The 18,138-nt window shown below is 40.3% G+C and overlaps 1 protein-coding gene across 3 annotated transcripts in view; it reads left to right on the plus strand.

Annotated features, from left to right (window-relative positions):
- The window catches only part of LOC150077842 (NPC intracellular cholesterol transporter 1-like), a 671,091-nt gene that overhangs the window by 488,130 nt on the left and 164,823 nt on the right, over positions 1–18,138 (plus strand). The gene's annotated exons all lie outside the window — the stretch shown is intronic.

Genomic DNA, 18,138 nt, shown 5'->3' on the forward strand with positions numbered 1-18,138 from the left:
CACAAATTTTGGCTTTAATCTGACAGTTATTTTTATTTTTCTTAGAAGTGGTTGAACATTTTGAGTACTGCATGTGTCTGGAAGCCACATTCTAGAAAGATGTGAATCTTTTGGAATGCATGCAGGGAAGATAAGTGAAGGAACCAAAAATGTGTTCTTACTAGGAAATTCTTAGTTCTACAGATTTCAGCATCAGGAAACTAAGCACCTGCAAGGAGATCTGATTGAAATCAACTAAGTTATCTTGCTCCAACTGGAGAATTACCTGATATCAGCATTTAGAGAATTGGTAGTGGATATTCAAGAAGGGAATTTGTAGGGAAGGGTAGTGGATATTGAAGCTGTTTGCACAAGGCAAGATTTCTCAACCTGGAATGTGGAATGCAATGTTCTATCATCAGAAAAGCCATGAGCAGGATTTCGGGTCAATGGAAGAATGTCATTAATATACAAGATCAAAAGAATGGGAGAGTAAACTGAACCTTGGGAAATACATGCATTAGTGGAGAAATTAAAGACAGAAAAAACTGGATATTCAGTTACAAAAAAAAGTTGTCAAACCATAACATATAAGCTTATTTAGGAGACATTTATGTGAAATACCAGTGGATTGACACTGATGGAAGCCATACTGGCTATAATTAATCAGTTGGAGGGTTTCTAAATAGTTTAGGAGTTGGCAGTTAATAGAAATAGATTTCTCTATTTCTTTAGAAAGAGCAGAAATAAGTGCAATGGGAGGGATTAGTCACTCTTTTGGATGTGAGTAAATTTCCAAGCAGAAGAGAAAACACTGGTGGAATAAGGAAGTGTAAAAAGGCAACATAGAACAGGAATGAGCTGAGGAGATAGGTTTTGAAAACAAGTAGAAAAATACTATCAGCACCTGGTGCTTTCTTGGCAACGAGGCTATTGAAATTCTTCTGATATTCTTTTGACATAAGACTACAGAAGCATTGAATGAAGTGTACTGGGAATGGTAGGAGGTGGTTGATCAAGACCATTAATACAAGAGTTAGAAGAATGTACTATTGTCATCTTCAGCTGAGGTGACAATAGTACCATCTGTCATTAATATACAAAGTCAAACCAGTTGGAGAATTTTGGAGGGATAGAAGCCAACACCTTGGCAAGAGACCACTTTGCTCATTTACCATTTGGGCAGGAAGTACGTTTTCTACTCTGAGCCTCTTCAGAATCTAGTTTGGACTGATTAACTGCTTTAAAATTGTTGCAAGCCAATTACAATATGCAACAATTTTTATCTTGAATTGCCTTAGCACATTTATTGGAGAATCAAGGTTTAGATAAAGGATGTTTGACATCAGAAGATTTGAAACAGTAATCTGACCAAGGAAAAGAAGAAAAGAATTTCACAGATCATCCCAATTTTCATTCTTGTAATGCCAAACAACATGAGGTTGAGAATGGCCAAGAGAAAAAGGCTTCATTTGAGAAGGGACCATTGCCAAGTTGTGATCTGAGGTGCCTAGAAGACCATTCACCTCAACTGTGTACTTAGAATGATTGCTTGTGAGAAAAAGATCAAGAATGTTGGCTGTATGGTGAGGATTGTCTGCTATTCTGGTAAATGAACAATTTTTGTGAGGTCATTAGTAATTGCAAAGCCTGAGCATATCGACCAGCTAGGTCAGTTTGACTGGAAAAGGAAGCCAGCTGAACTTGTGAATGTTAAAATAACCAAGGAAAACTACCTCACTCCTAGGAAAGTTGGACTGCAGAAATACAACGTCAAAGAGTTCCAAATGATTAGCAGAGTTAGCATTAGTAGAGGCATGCAATGCAAGATAGTGAGCTTATGCAGCATCAGCCAAAATAACTTCCTTTTTCACCAAACTTCCCTTTCCACTGGCTAAAGACAAATTTCTGTACATCTATTCTACAATTGTCTTTCCTCAACTTGAATTTATGCCCCTCAGGTGCACAATCTGAGTAAGAGGAAGAATCCCATCAGCATTAATCTTGCTCAAACCGTTCAAGGCCTTATACACCTCAATCAGATCACCTCACAGGTGCCTAGTATCCAGATATTGAAATTTACAGAACTTAAGCCTTCCTGGGTAAGAGAACCCCTTTGTTCCCCCTCACCAATCTTGTTGTTGTTTTTCTCTGTACCCACTCAAGCAACTCTATATCCTTCCTAAATAAGGACTCCAGACCTCAAGGTGTCGTGCGACCACTGCCTTATACAAGGGGATCATCACTTCCTTATCTCTGCTAGCAAAATTCCTATATATCATTGACAAGACTATGATCTGCTCTGCCAGCTTGTCTGCACTTCTCAGAAAACTTCATATCTGACTACACAATTACCCTCATGTCTTTTTCATTCTCCACTACCCTGAGTATGCATAATCAGTACATTTCTCTGGGGTTACTGCTACCCATATGCAGTACTTTTCATTTGACAATGTTAAACTTAAGTTGCCACCTATTAGCCCATCTGCCCAACTTTCATATTCTATATTTATATTTATTTTTTATACTTTTATTTTGCGCTAGCATACTGTCATTAATATCCCTGCCAACCTTTGTGTCATCTACACTCTTCAACGTTAAGCCTGATATATCTTTATCAATATCACTGATAAATATAAAAAACAACAATGGGCACAACAGCAAACCCTGGGGCATTCCACCAATAACATTGGTCCACAAAGAGCAGTGTCCATTGATTACCACCATTTCTCTCACATTTGCACATCTCCCCCTGAATCCTCATAATTACAGCTAACTGTTTGCTTACTTACCTATGATAGATACAAGTTGATATGCAACCAAGTTACAAAGGAGGTTAGGCAGGCGAAGGCAGATTACGAGAAATCCTTGGCAAGGGATGCAAAGAAAAACAGCAAAGAGTTCTTTACTTATGTAAACTCTAGAAGGAAGGGGATGAATCAGATTGGTCCACTTGATATTGATGGGTCAATTGTTGATGATCCTGCTCAGGTAGCTAACAAACTAAATGAATATTTTGCATCGACATTCACACATGAGGAGTTATTCAGCGAGGGGAATGCCAGAGGTGTACTCAACTCTAGCAGTAAGCTACAGAATCTTGAAATAACTGGGAGTAAAGTGGAGGAGAAACTGTTGAAGATAAACACAAGAAAGGCACCCGGGGTGGATGGGATCTATCCAGTTATATTAAAGGAGGCAGCAAAGGAAGTAAGCAAACCCTTAGCCATAATTATGAGAGCTTCCTTGGACTCAGGGGAGGTACCCATAGACTGGAAATGTGCAAATGTGACCCCAATTCACAAAGGAGGATCAAAGGCTGACACAAGTAATTATTATTATATGCCGACCGGGCTAGCCGAGTGGGTAAAGTACCTGCCCGGCAACCCAAAGGTCGCGGGTTCGATTCCCGCCTCGGGCTTGGATCAAAGTACTGCAAAAACCTTGGGAGGTGCAATATGGCCACAGAAGCCGATGCGCCAACAACTACCAAATCGAGGAAAAAAAAAAAAAAAAAAAGAAAACAAGTAATTATAGACCTGTGAGCTTAACTTCTGTTCCAGGAAAATTAATGGAGGCACTGGTTAAAGAAGCACTGCAGGATCATTTAGACAAGACTTCAGTTATAGCTCAGACACAGCATGGTTTTGACAAGGGGAAGTCTTGCCTGACCAACTTGATTGGATACTATGATGCAGTCACAAAAGAACTGGATGCAGGGAATAACTTTGATATTATATACTTGGATCTTAGAAAGGCTTTTGATACTGTTGCACATGGAAGACTGCTACACAAATTGGAGCAGTGTGACATTGGAGGCAAATTGCTGCTATGGATAAAGGGGTGGTTGAGGGGGAGAAGACAGAGTGGTAATCAATGGACACTGCTCATCGTGGACTGATGTTATTAGTGGAGTCCCTCAGGGCTCAGTGTTGGGTCCATTATTGTTTTCTGTATTTATAAATGATATTGATGATGGTATATCGGGCTTAATGTCCAAGTTTGCAGACGATACAAAGGTTGGCAGGGTTGTCAAGGACACTACTGACACTATGCTGCTGCAACAGGATCTGGAAAGGTTGAGCAGATGGGTGAGAGGTGGCATATGAAGTTTAACATTGACAAATGTAAAGTACTACACATGGGAAACAGCAACCCCAGAGCAACGTATCAACTCTGTGGTACTACACTGACAGTGGTAGAGAATGAAAGGGACTTGGGGGTGGTTGTGCAGGCAGATATGAAGTTCTCTGAGCAGTGCAGACGGGCTGCAAGAGTAGCTCATGGAATATTGTCAATGATATACAGGAAATTTTCCAGCAGGGATAAGGAGGTGATTATTCCATTGTATAAGGCGATGGTCAGGCCACACCTAGAGTACTGTATACAGGTCTGGAGACCTCATTTCAAAAAGGATGTAGAGCTACTGGAACGAGTACAGAGAAGGGCAACAAGATTAGTGAATGGAACAAAGGGGTGCTCTTACGAAGAAAGGCTTAAGTTTTGCAAATTACAGTGTCTGGAGACTAGGCACCAGCGAGGTGATCTGATAGAGGTGTATAAAGCCTTGAATGGTTTAAGCATGCTCAATGCTGATGGGATTCTTCCTCTAGCCCAGAAAAATCACCTGAGAGGGCATAAATTCAAATTGAGGAAAGACAGATGTAGGATAGACGTGCGGAAATTTGCCTTTAGCCAGCGGGTGGTTGGTTGGTGGAACAGACTTCCATCCCTTGTGGTGGAGGTTGATAGCCTAAATAAGTTTAAGGCTCAGCTGGACAGGTATTTTGAACGAACAGAGGGGTGAAGTGGAAGTGGGTTTTTTTTTTTTTTTTTTGGCTGATGCTGCACAAGCTTGCTTTCTTGCATCAAATGCCTCCACTAATGCTAATACTTCTTTTGCTGCCTCCTTTAATATAACTGGATCTATCCCATTCACCCCAGGTGCCTTTCCTATGTTTAACTTCAATTTCTCCTGCACTTTGCTCTGTTATTTCAAAATCGTGTAGTTCCTTGTTAGTTTTATAAACTTTTTGGCATTTCTCTCCCTAAATAACTCCATGTGTTCATCATCATCAGCCATTTTCAATCCACTGCAGGATGAAGGCCTCTCCAGCCACTTTCCAGTTCCTTCTGTTTTGAGCACTGGCCATCCATTTACTACCCACAAACTCATGAATTTCATCTATCCATCTCCGCCTTTGTCTTCCAGGTTTTCTTCTAGCTCCTCTTGGATACCATTCTGTTATTTTCTTAGTCCATCTGTCATCATGTCTTCGAGCTATGTGTCCTGCCCAGGCCCATTTTAGTTCTTTAGTTTTGATAAGAATGTCCTTTACTTGAGTTTGTTGCCTAATCCATGTGTTTCTCTTCTTATCTAACAGTCTGATTCCCAATATGATTCGTTCCATTCTTCGCTGTGTAGTTCTCAGCTTCTCTTCCATTCTTTTGGTGAGTGCCCAAGTTTCACTTCCATAAGTCATGGTGGGGAGTATATATTGGTTCATTATTTTACATTTTAGACAAATTGGGATATTGCTCTTCAGTATGTGACTATATTTCCTGAATGCTATCCATCCAAAATTTATTCTTCTCTTGACTTCCAGCCATTTATCATTATTACAACTAATAACTTGTCCCAGATAAGTATATGACTCCACCTTTTCAATTACTGCTCCTTCAATCTTTATTTCCCTTTCTGTGGCATACTTGTTCATCATTACTTTTGTTTTAGCCATATTCATCTTTAGTCCAAAATCCTTACTAGCTGTGCATAACTGATTAAGATTTTCCTCTAATTCGTTGGGATCGTGGCTAATGACCACAATGTCATCATCAAATCGTAAATGGTTTAGGTACTCTCCGTTCACATTGACTCCTTTCTGCGACCAGTCTAATCTTCTGAAAGCTTCCTCAAGGGCAGCAGTAAACAGCTTCGGAGATATTGTGTCTCCTTGTCGAACTCCTTTCTCAATTTTAAATTTCCTACTGTCTTTATCTAGTCTAATAAAGGAGGTAGCACTCTCATATATTTTCTTCAAAATCATAATATATGGGGTATCAATGCCTTGTCTTTCCAGTGCCCGAAACATTGCCTTATGCTGTATGGAGTCAAATGCCTTTTCATAATCCACAAATGCCAGGCATAATGGTGTTTTATATTCATTTGCTTTCTCCATTAGCTGTGATATTACATGAAGGTGATCCATAGTTGAGAATCCTGTCCTAAAGCCAGCTTGCTCTTTCGGTTGATTCTCATCAAGTATTCTGTCTAATCTGTTAGTAATGACCCTTGTGAACAACTTGTAGATGTGGGATAGCAAGCTAATTGGTCTATAATTTCCAATTTCTGATTTATCTCCTTTCTTATGCAGCAAAACTATGATTGCATTATTCCACTGCTTAGGTGTCACACCTTTTCTAATGCACTTTGTGAAGAGCCTTGCCAGTTTTTGTGTTATGTCTCTTCCTCCCAATTTTAACAACTCTACAGTAACTTCATCTTCCCCCGGGGCTTTCTGAATCTTCATTTTCTTCAATGCATGTTCTACCTCATCATGTGTTAATGTAGATGAAAATACTCAGTTTGTGAGCTACCTGAGCAGGATCGTGAACAGATGAACGATCAATATCAAGTGGACTAATCTGATTCATCCCCTTCCTTTTAGAGTGCCGTGGTACCTCATATACGTCCTTAATCCGTTCCAGATCCTTGGACTTATACCAAACGAATTTTTCCCATAAGAAATAAAGGGAAAATGATTAATCTGTTCCCATGAAAAAAAATCATTGCTATTGGCATATTATACATTGATGGGTTTGTATAAAATAATTTAAACACTGCTTAATACTAAAATACATAAATACAAAAGCAATTAGATGAAATAAATGAAAATATAACAAACTTTAATTTTCTCTTTTCTGTCTCTTTTCCCTACTTGGACCTGGTTGAGGATCACCAGGTTTGACGTTTACTAAAAATCTGTCCAAAGAACTTTGCTTCTGCCTTTTCCTCAGGATGTTTCAGAAATGTGACCGTCTAGTCATTCCAGACAATGCTATTACGGCTTGTTTGGGCTTTGTTGGGGTGGTACTTCTCTGCAAAGTTTTTGACATCCATCCATATGGCAAACATTTCCTTGATTAATGAAGTAGGGGCTTCCTCTATCTCCTCCTCCTCCTCCTCCGAGCCTGAAGAGAGTGTATCCATCTTAGTCTTGTGCTCCTCCTTCTCAAGTTCCTGCAGCTCCTCAGTGGTCAGCTCTTCCCTGTGCCCCTCCACTAACTCCTCCACATCACCATCACTCACATCCAGACCCATGGATCTGCCCAGAGAGACAATATCCTCCACTATAGGCACAGTCTCAAAGTCCCTTTCAGTCACTGCTTCTGGCCACAAATTCCTCCAAGCAGAGTTCATTGTTCTGTAGGAAACTTCCTGCCAGGCTTTGTCAATGAGAGATATGCAATGGATGATAGTAAAGTGATCTTTCCAAAACTCTCTCAGGGTTAATTCTGTGTCAGAGGTCACTTCAAAGCACCTCTGGAATAGTACTTTAGTGTAGAGTTTCTTGAAATTACTGATGACCTGCTGGTCCATGAGCTGAATGAGAGGGGTTGTGTTATGGGGGGGAGGAACTTTACAGTGAAGAAGTCAAACTCAGGGAGCACATAGTCCTGCAAGCTTGGTGGGTGAGCTGGAGCATTGTCCATTATGAGGAGGGCCTTCAGAGGCAGGTTTTTCTCCTCTAAATAACTTTTTACACTTGGCCCAAACATAACATTAAACCACTCGCCGAAATATTCTCTGGTTACCCAAGCCTTGCTGTTTGACCTCCACATCACAAGTAACTGAGTTTTCTGCACGTTTCTTAAAGGCCCTCAGGTTTTCAGAGTGGTAGATCAGTAGAGGCTTCAGTTTGCAATCCCCACTTGCATTGCCACAGAACAAGAGAGTTAGCCTTTCCTTCATTGGCTTGTGCCCTGGCAATGCCTTCTCTTGTGTAATATAGGTCCTGTTAGGCATTTTCTTCCAGAACAGGCCTGTTTCGTCACAATTAAAAACTTGTTGGGGAACAAAACCCTCAACCTCCACAAATTCCCCAAACTCTGTAACAAAATCATTGGCGGCATCCTTATCAGCACTGGCTCCCTCTCCATCCCTCACAACACTGTGAATGCCAGTCCTCTTCTTAAAATTATCAAACCAGCCATGGCTGACTTTGAACACTTCACTTTCTTGGCTCATTCCTGCCTTGTTTTTCAAAAGATCGGCATGCATCAGTTTTGCCTTTTTGCAAATCATTGCCTCCGATATGCTATTGCCAGCACACTTTTTTTTCTGTTATCCAGATCAAAAGCAATTTCTCAACATGCTCTAATGTCCATGATCTTTATTTGCTAATCGATTTCATCCCGTTCGCAACATTAGCAGATTTAATAACGGCTTTGTTTTTCACAATCATAGATACCATTGTTCTCAGCATACAGTATGCAGCAGCCAAGTCCCGGATACGCATGCCACCTTCATATTTTCAACAATCTCTTTTTTCACCTCCATGGTGATCCTAACCATTTTCTTCGTTGCTTGGCTCTTCTCATTAACTTTCTTAGAACCCATGATTAATGAATTTACAAAACATTTACGTGAAAAAACACAAAATCATGTGAAAATTCAGAGTTATAGTGCGGGTTGTTCACTGAATGGTATAAACTGTCATACTGACGCTCGTGTGCAGTCGTGGCAGAGATGCCAGATCTTAGCCCCTCTCCAAAAACCAAATTCAGTCGATCGAGGACATATGCATGCATGGTGCGCTCTTTCGTCCTCGTCAGTTGTATTCGGAAAGCTGAGTGAGGATGGGTGCACGTACTTTGCTAGTGTCTGTCCTTGGTTGGCTTTTATTTGGTTTTTGTAGAGGGGGTAAGATCTGGCATCTATGAGTCGCTGCTTTCTCTCAAGAGAGAGGTAAACAAGGGTAGCGCGCGGTGTCGTGACTCATTTTTATGCACGCGAGTTGTATTCCAAACAAAGGTCGTATACCAAACAAAATTTTTCGTGTCCAAACAGGACGTATATCAAGTTGGACTTATTCCAAAATGGATGTATACTGAGGTACCACTGTGTGTGTGTGTGTGTGTGTGTGTGTGTGTGTGTGTGTGTGTGTGTGTATATATATATATATATATATATAGGCTCCATTGGAGAAGAGACAATCACCAAGTTGTGATCTGAGGTGCCTAAAGGACCACTCACTTAAACTGTGTACAGTCAGTCCTCGTATAACATGTGTTTACATTACACGAATTCGATCATACACGATTTATAAATAGGGGAACGATATCTTATATAACACGAACCGAATTCGCTTTTACACGATTCGCCTTTATGTTTACAAGAAATGGCAGTCGAACACAGAACCACCCCAACCGAACGCAACACGATAGGAATGAAGAGAAGATTCTGAAAATGATTCTGAATTTGTGTTTTATATCAGTGAAGGGGAAACACATTTCACCATAATAACGTAAAAACCAACACAATTTCAGCTATTGGTATAAACACAAATGTAATTAGATAGAGTTTACTACCAGTTTATAACAGATTCCAGTAGCAGAAACGCAACTGGAAATTGTTTTATGGTAGTAACCCCCAGAAATGTGCTTTAGTAAAATGTGAGGTGTTAATAGTGTACCTCTGCCTTTACGGTGTTGTTTATTCAGTTGCTACCCATGCACAGTTTTGTTTATGTGTATCACGTGTGCCTCCTCGTTTTGTAATTGTTTTATTCCCTAAAAATGAGTAAAATACTTTAAAGGTGTGAAAAGGAAGCGTCCTGGTGAAGACACTGCAGATTCAGAGAGAAAAAAAAAAAAAGCAATATCGATAAACAGAGGCGGACTGTGTCAAAAATTCTTCCCCGGGAAAATTTATAGTGGATTCTTTCTACGGTTTATGGCCAAAATCGCACCGGCCTCTGGCGCACCGGGGTTTCCCCGGTAAGGCTTATGGCCAGTCCGCCACTGTCGATAGAGAAAAAATATGAAACTGTGAAACACTTTGAGCGAAATTAGCATTAGCATTAGTAGAGGCATTTGATGCAAGAAAGCAAGCTTATGCAGCATCAGCCAAAAAAAAAAAAACCCACTTCACCCCTCTGTTCGTTCAAAATACCTGTCCAGCTGAGTCTTAAACTTATTTAGGCTGTCAACCTCCACCACAAGGGATGGAAGTCTGTTCCACCAACCAACCACCCGCTGGCTAAAGGCAAATTTCCGCACGTCTATCCTACATCTGTCTTTCCTCAATTTGAATTTATGCCCTCTCAGGTGATTTTTCTGAGCTAGAGGAAGAATCCCATCAGCATTGAGCATGCTTAAACCATTCAAGGCTTTATACACCTCTATCAGATCACCTCGCTGGTGCCTAGTCTCCAGACACTGTAATTTGCAAAACTTAAGCCTTTCTTCGTAAGAGCACCCCTTTGTTCCATTCACTAATCTTGTTGCCCTTCTCTGTACTCGTTCCAGCAGCTCTACATCCTTCTTGAAATGAGGCCTCCAGACCTGTATACAGTACTCTAGGTGTGGCCTGACCATCGCCTTATACAATGGAATAATCACCTCCTTATCCCTGCTGGAAAATTTCCTGTATATCATTGACAATACTCCATGAGCTACTCTTGCAGCCCGTCTGCACTGCTCAGAGAACTTCATATCTGCCTGCACAACCACCCCCAAGTCCCTTTCATTCTCTACCACTGTCAGTGTAGTACCACAGAGTTGATACGTTGCTCTGGGGTTGCTGTTTCCCATGTGTAGTACTTTACATTTGTCAATGTTAAACTTCATTTGCCACCTCTCAGCCCATCTGCTCAACCTTTCCAGATCCTGTTGCGGCAGCATAGTGTCAGTAGTGTCCTTGACAACCCTGCCAACCTTTGTATCGTCTGCAAACTTGGACATTAAGCCCGATATGCCATCATCAATATCATTTATAAATACAGAAAACAATAATGGACCCAACACTGAGCCCTGAGGGACTCCACTAATAACATCAGTCCACGATGAGCAGTGTCCATTGATTACCACTCTCTGTCTTCTCCCCCTCAACCACCCCTTTATCTATAGCAGCAATTTGCCTCCAATGTCACACTGCTCCAATTTGTGTAGCAGTCTTCCATGTGCAACAGTATCAAAAGCCTTTCTAAGATCCAAGTATATAATATCAAAGTTATTCCCTGCATCCAGTTCTTTTGTGACTGCATCATAGTATCCAATCAAGTTGGTCAGGCAAGACTTCCCCTTAACAAAACCATGCTGTGTCTGAGCTATAACTGAAGTCTTGTCTAAATGATCCTGCAGTGCTTCTTTAACTAGTGCCTCCATTAATTTTCCTGGAACAGAAGTTAAGCTCACAGGTCTATAATTACTTGTGTCAGCCTTTGATCCTCCTTTGTGAATTGGGGTCACATTTGCACATTTCCAGTCTATGGGTACCTCCCCTGAGTCCAAGGAAGGTCTCATAATTATGGCTAAGGGTTTGCTTACTTCCTTTGCTGCCTCCTTTAATATAACTGGATAGATCCCATCCACCCCGGGTGCCTTTCTTGTGTTTATCTTCAACAGTTTCTCCTCCACTTTACTCCCAGTTATTTCAAGATTCTGTAGCTTACTGCTAGAGTTGAATACACCTCTGGCATTCCCCTCGCTGAATAACTCCTCATGTGTGAATGTCGATGCAAAATATTCATTTAGTTTGTTAGCTACCTGAGCAGGATCATCAACACTTGACCCATCAATATCAAGTGGACCAATCTGATTCATCCCCTTCCTTCTAGAGTTTACATAAGTAAAGAACTCTTTGCTGTTTTTCTTTGCATCCCTTGCCAAGGATTTCTCGTAATCTGCCTTCGCCTGCCTAACCTCCTTTGTAACTTGGTTGCATATCAACTTGTATCTATCATAGGCTTTTGTGTCATGTGTTAATTTGTATGTATCCCATGCATTTTTCTTCTCTGCCGTATGCCTCATTAGTTCATCTGACATCCATTTTGGCCTAAACCTTGAACAATATTTCTTAGTTGGTATGTAAAGCCTAGTAGCTTCCAAGATAAGTTCTTTGAATGCTTCCCATTTTGAATTTGCTGTTGGTAACATCATCAGTTGGTCCCACTGTATAGAATTTAAATACTGTCTCAGTCCATCATAGTCGCCTTTACGAAAGCAATAACCCTTCCCTTTACCCCTAATGGTAGTTACCTCTTTGAGTAAATCCCACTTCAGCACACTGTGATCACTGCCACCTAGTGGTTCATTTATCTGCAGATTCTTAATGCATGAAGAATCACTGCTGATAATCAAATCAAGAGTATTCCTCCCTCTAGTTGCCTCCCGAACATGCTGATGTAGAAAACAATCATCCAATAAATCCACAAAAGCCCTGCTAGTGTGTGAGTAACCAGCCCCCAAATTCCAGTCAATATCTGGGAAATTAAAATCTCCCATTATAAGACACTCTGATTTACTGGCCCACTCTATTTCCCTGTACAGTTCCTTATTATACTCATCAGAGTCATTAGGCCTATAGCACACTCCTACTCTCAGTTTTGATCTCCCAATGTTTATGTCACACCAAACTGACTCCACACTGCACTGTCCAGCGATGTCGACTGGCTTCACTTCCTTGGTTTTTATGTGTTTCTTAACTAATAGCATAAACCCTCCCCCCTTCCTATCCTGTCTATCCTTTCTGTAGACGTTGTACTCCCCAAATTGCAGTTCTGCATCCCTTTTATCTGTGTGACACCACGTCTCTGATATCCCAACAATATCTGCCTTCGATGTTTTGAGCAATACCTCAAATTCATCAAATTTATTTACTAAACTCCTAGCATTGGTGTACACGCAAGTATACCTGCACCTGTTTCTATTCTTAGCTACCCTAACACAACCCATGTGTTTACTTGTACCGCACTGGCTCCCAGCAGTCTCTGAAATACCATGGATCTTGTTTTTCAGGCTTCTGCTCATTCTAATAGAAGCAGTGCAAGAATCTCTTTCACCTCTGCCAGTGGCTACTGTCAATCTATTGATCTTTGTCTCCCCCCAAGCTAGCAGTTTTCCGACCCACCTAACACTGCCTCGATAGCATCAGCAAATATTCTTGCACCCTTTCTATTTAAGTGTATCCCATCCCTGTAGAAGCAATCTCTCCTGTTAACAAGTACAGTCCAGGCTGAAAAAAATTCTACCTCTAAATGAAAGACCATGTGATATTGCACATGCTGCAGACCTAAATGAGGCAACGCCGAGAATTACAAAGAATGCAGAGAAAATAAAAACAACTTTCATAGCAGGAACAACTCAAAGTGTAATTAAAATCCACTAGATTAAGACAAAGAATAGGAAGAGATGCAACGGCTCTTTTTTGTTTGATTTTCTATCCAACTGTTTGGGTAGAAAATCAAACAAAGAAACAAGTTTGCTTACGACAGAAGCAAAAACATTAGCAATATTTTATTACGTAATAGTCGTAATAAAATACTTATGTATTTTATTACGATTTTTTATTGTGTTTGGTAATGTTTTGGTTACAAATGTGTGTTCAATCTTGGGTGGCTGGCACCTAACCCTATTTTTCCCATAGGGCCTGTTGTTTATATTTTGCATTGCATGAGGGTTTCCAGGAACAGAACTATCGTGCTATACTAGAACTGACTGTATTTAGAAGGGTCGTTTGTGAGAAAAAGATCATGCGTGTTGGCTGTATGGTTAGGATTGTCTGGTATTCTTGTAGGTAAATGAACAATCTGTGCAAGGTCATTAGTAATGGCGAAAGCCTTGGCATTTTGACCAGTTGGGTCGGTGTGACTGGAAAACTGAAGCCAGCTGGAGTTGTGAACATTAAAATCACCAAGGAAAATTATCTCACTGCCAGGAAAGTTGTACTGGAGAAAGTCAAGTTGAACTCAAAGAGCTCCAAGTAATTAGTTCAGTTGGGAGAACGGTAGAGACAACAGATGAGGTTGACAGAAAGAGGTAGAGAGATTTTAAGCCAGAGAAGATCGAAATGAGGAGATTCCAAATTACCAAGTCTCTGACAGGGAATATCGGAATGGACATACAAGTACTACCTTCGAGGCGAAAGGAATCGGCAGTGAATAATTTGGGCAACTGTGATGAGCAGTAGTTGAATCAACCGATAACTGAGATTCTGACAGAAAAAATACATCGGGTTTGCACACTGGAAAGTGGAAATGGACAGCGTTGAGATTAGAATTGAGACCACGTATATTTATAAAATGAACTAAGTGTTTGGGAGGTTTAGATCTTTTTGCAGATAAAGTAGGGGGCATGCTGTATGAAGTAATGAAACTTTTGGGTATCGTGTACACATGGTAAGAATATGCCCAGATCGTTGACATAAATGGCCTCGACAATGCCCCCCCCCCCCCCGAAAATCTTAATTTCTGAAAATAGCAGCGCCTGGAGAGTAGGCACCTGCGAGGTTTTGGTTTGGTTTGGTTTGGTTGGTTTTTAGGAGCATTAGCAACTAAGGCCATATTGCTCTGGGATATGCGGTGGTCATTCCTTGACCTTTCCGCATCCTCCGTATTTGGTGGTGATGGGCTCGAACCCCGGTCTAATCAAGAAGCGTGTGCTGCGCACTGCTGCTCCTTCCCACCTGGCTACGGAGGTGCCGTACCTGCGAGGTGATCTGATTGAGGTGTATAAGGTCTTGAATGGGTTGAGCAAGCTGAATGCTGATGGGATTATTCCTCTTGCTCAGATTAAGAACCAGAGAAGGCACAGATTCAAATTAAGGAAAGACAGTTGTAGAATCAATGTGCGGAAATTTGCATTTAGCCAGCAGGTAGTTTATTGGTGGAACAGACTTCCATCTTTTATTGTGGAAGTTAACAGCCTAAATAAATTTAAGGCTGAGCTGGACAGGCATTTGGAACGAATGGAGGGGTGAAATGGGAGATTTTTTTTTTTTTTGGCTGATCCTGCATAAGCTTGCTTTTTTGCATCGTATACCTCTGTTAATGCTAATAGGCCAAATCTTGTACAGTATTTCTTAGTTGGTATGAAAAGCTTAGTAGCTTCCAAGATTAATTTTGTCAATGCTTCCCATTTAGACTTTTCTTTTGGCAGCATCATCAGTTGGTCCCACTGTATAGAATCTTAAAACTGTCTGAGACCACTGTAGTCTCCTTCATGAAAGCAAATCTCTTCCTTTTACCTCTGATGGTAGTTACATCTTTAAGTAACTCCCACATTAGTACACAGTGAGCACTGCCACCAAGTGGCTCCTTTATCTGCATTTTCTTAATGCATGAATAATCACATCAAGAGTATTACTCCCTCAGGTTGCCTCTTGAACATGCTGCTGTAGAAAACAATCTAATAAATCCACAAAATCTTGCTAGTGTGTGGTTCACCAACCCACAAGTTCCAGTCAATATCTGTAAAGTTAAAATCCCTGTTATAAGACAATCTGATTTACTGGACCACACTATTTCTCTGTACCATTGTTCATTGTACCCAACAGAGTCATTAGGCCTATAACACACTCTTACCGTCATTTTTTTGCTTTCCCAGTGCTTATATCTCAACAAACTGACTCAACATCACAGTGCTCATCTGTGTCAACTGGATGCACTGCTTTAAGAATTTGTTTCGTACCAAACAGCATGGCTCTGGGTGCCAAAATAATCTTGAGGCCAAGCGATCTTCCTTGCGATTTCTACTGCGATTATATTAGAGAGATAAGCTTTTCACTTTGAGTTCACACATTTTTTTCTTCCGTTAATCAAATATATAATAAGAGTTCTCTTTCTTAAAGCATAAGGAAGAAGTTTCAGAAAGGAAAATAACCTTTCTTAAGGTTATTTTCCTTTCCTGTGTACTAACCTTCTATTTTACTCACTTGGTGGCACTACTCCTGCCTCCCTGTGGCGGGGCTGGACCTGGGTGAAAAGACATCACCCAGGACTAAAAGGAGTTGAAAATGGACCAAAAAACTAACAACACAAGATTGGAGAAAGTTAACTCCAATAAATGTGATGACTTACAGCTGAACGTGTCTCAGGCTAAGAGAATGAAAATAAACAGCTCTCGGCCTACTGTCCCTTGTTTTTTTGGTGATATATTCGTTATCGTCACAACCCATTGGGAAATTATCCCCTTTCTTAGTTCAGAAGACTATAGAGTCCATGGTTGGATCACCAAAAATGATAAAACGATTACAATCAGGTGATCTCTTAGTAGAAACCTCACTAAGTCATCAATCGGAAAAATTGCTAAAAAGAAAAATTTTGCTGTACTACCAGTTGAAATTACCCCACATAATTCCCTGAATACATCGAAATGTGTTATTACCAAATGGGGCCTTTTGACTGTTTCAGAGGAAGAACTACTGTGCGAGCTAACAGAACAACAAGTGATACATGTTAGGAGGATAATGATGAAGAAAAACGGAATTCTCATTCCAACCCGATCAGTAATTCTCACCTTTAACAACCCTTCTCTTCCCCATTCAGTTAAAGCAGGATATTTAAATTGCAAAATCCGACCATATATACCAAATCCAATAAGGTGTTACAACTGTCAGCGATACGGACACTCTCAGGCAACATGTCGCAGTGATCCCATCTGTCCACTCTGTGGATCAAAAGACCACAATCAAGCAAACTGCACATCCGCTACACCACTCTGTCCCAATTGTCACGAAAATCGTCCTGCTTTTTTGAAGACATGCAAAATGTGGGTATTGGGAAAGCAAATTCAAAAATACAAAGTAGAAAATAAAATGTCTTATCTGGAAGCAAGAAAACAGATACTTGAAACCAAACCTTCATGTTCCTATGCTTCAGCAGTGAAACGACAGCAAACTATAGCCACTCAAACGGAGGTAGTAATACCTCTAAATCAAATTATAGACTGGAGTAAAGTAACATTGATTACAAAAACAGTTTCACAAGAAACATCCAGTGCTAAAGAGCAGGATACTTCCGTGCCTGGAAATCAGAAATCAGAAGTAACATCTTCAAAAACAAAGCAAACGGCATCTAGTAAAATGTGTGAACACAAACAAACAAACATAGACCAAATGGATACTGATGAACAGAGAGAGAATGTACTAGAACTACACCCTGCAGAAGATATTGATACACCTTGCCCTAATTTTCCGAAGAAAGATAGACCCAAATATGATAAACGAAATCGTCCCGAGACCTAAATAATGCAACATATTATTATACAATGGATCTGTCGTGGTTTACGTGGAAAATTTGAATGAAATAAAAGATATTATTCAGCAGTATAAACTGGCCTGCATTTGCCTTCAGGAGACCCATCTAACACTTCAATCTTCACCCACATTTTAAAATTATACACTTTTCCGGAGAGACAGGAATGATAACAGAACTGCCAAAGGAGGAGTGGCAGTTTTGGTGAATACTCATATACCAGCTAAGCAAACAACATTAAGAACCAACTTAGTAGCAGTAAGAATAGCCATCGGAATTTCTATCACAATCTTGTCCATTTATCTTCCACCAAATATCCCTCTCTCCAGATCGGAATTAAACAATCTTACTATGCAGCTTCAACCTCCCTATTGCTTTATGGGAGATATGAATGCCCATCATCATTTGTGGGGGATCTGCTCACACACAGTAGAGGTAACATAATCCAAACTTTCATAGATGATCAACAGCTGTATTTACTGAATACCGGATCTCACACTTATATCAGTTTTGGTACAGGTTATCACTTCTGCAATAAACTTAACAATATGTTCTCCATCAATTTATCCTAGTATAGAATGGTTCGTGTTGAATGATCCTTACAACAGTGATCATTTTCTGATAGTATGTTTCATACAGACACAATAGACTCTTACAAAAGGAACCAGAACAGTATGGAATTTAAAAAAGCTAATTGGAGTAAATATATGCAATTAATCAAACTGGATAAGCAATTAATAGAATCCCTGCCAATAGATGATGCTGTCTTATATATCAACGATCAACTATTAGAAGTTTCCAAAGCGACAATACCTCAAATAAGTAAGGCAAGGCAGGCATGGTACAACTCTTGGTGGAATGCAGAATGTGCAACAGCAAAAACAAAACAAAATCGTGCATGGAA

This window comes from Mastigoproctus giganteus, chromosome 11 (genome assembly GCF_048544385.1).
Source record: "Mastigoproctus giganteus isolate SK-2022 chromosome 11, ASM4854438v1, whole genome shotgun sequence".
Taxonomy (NCBI): Eukaryota; Metazoa; Arthropoda; class Arachnida; order Uropygi; family Thelyphonidae; genus Mastigoproctus; species Mastigoproctus giganteus.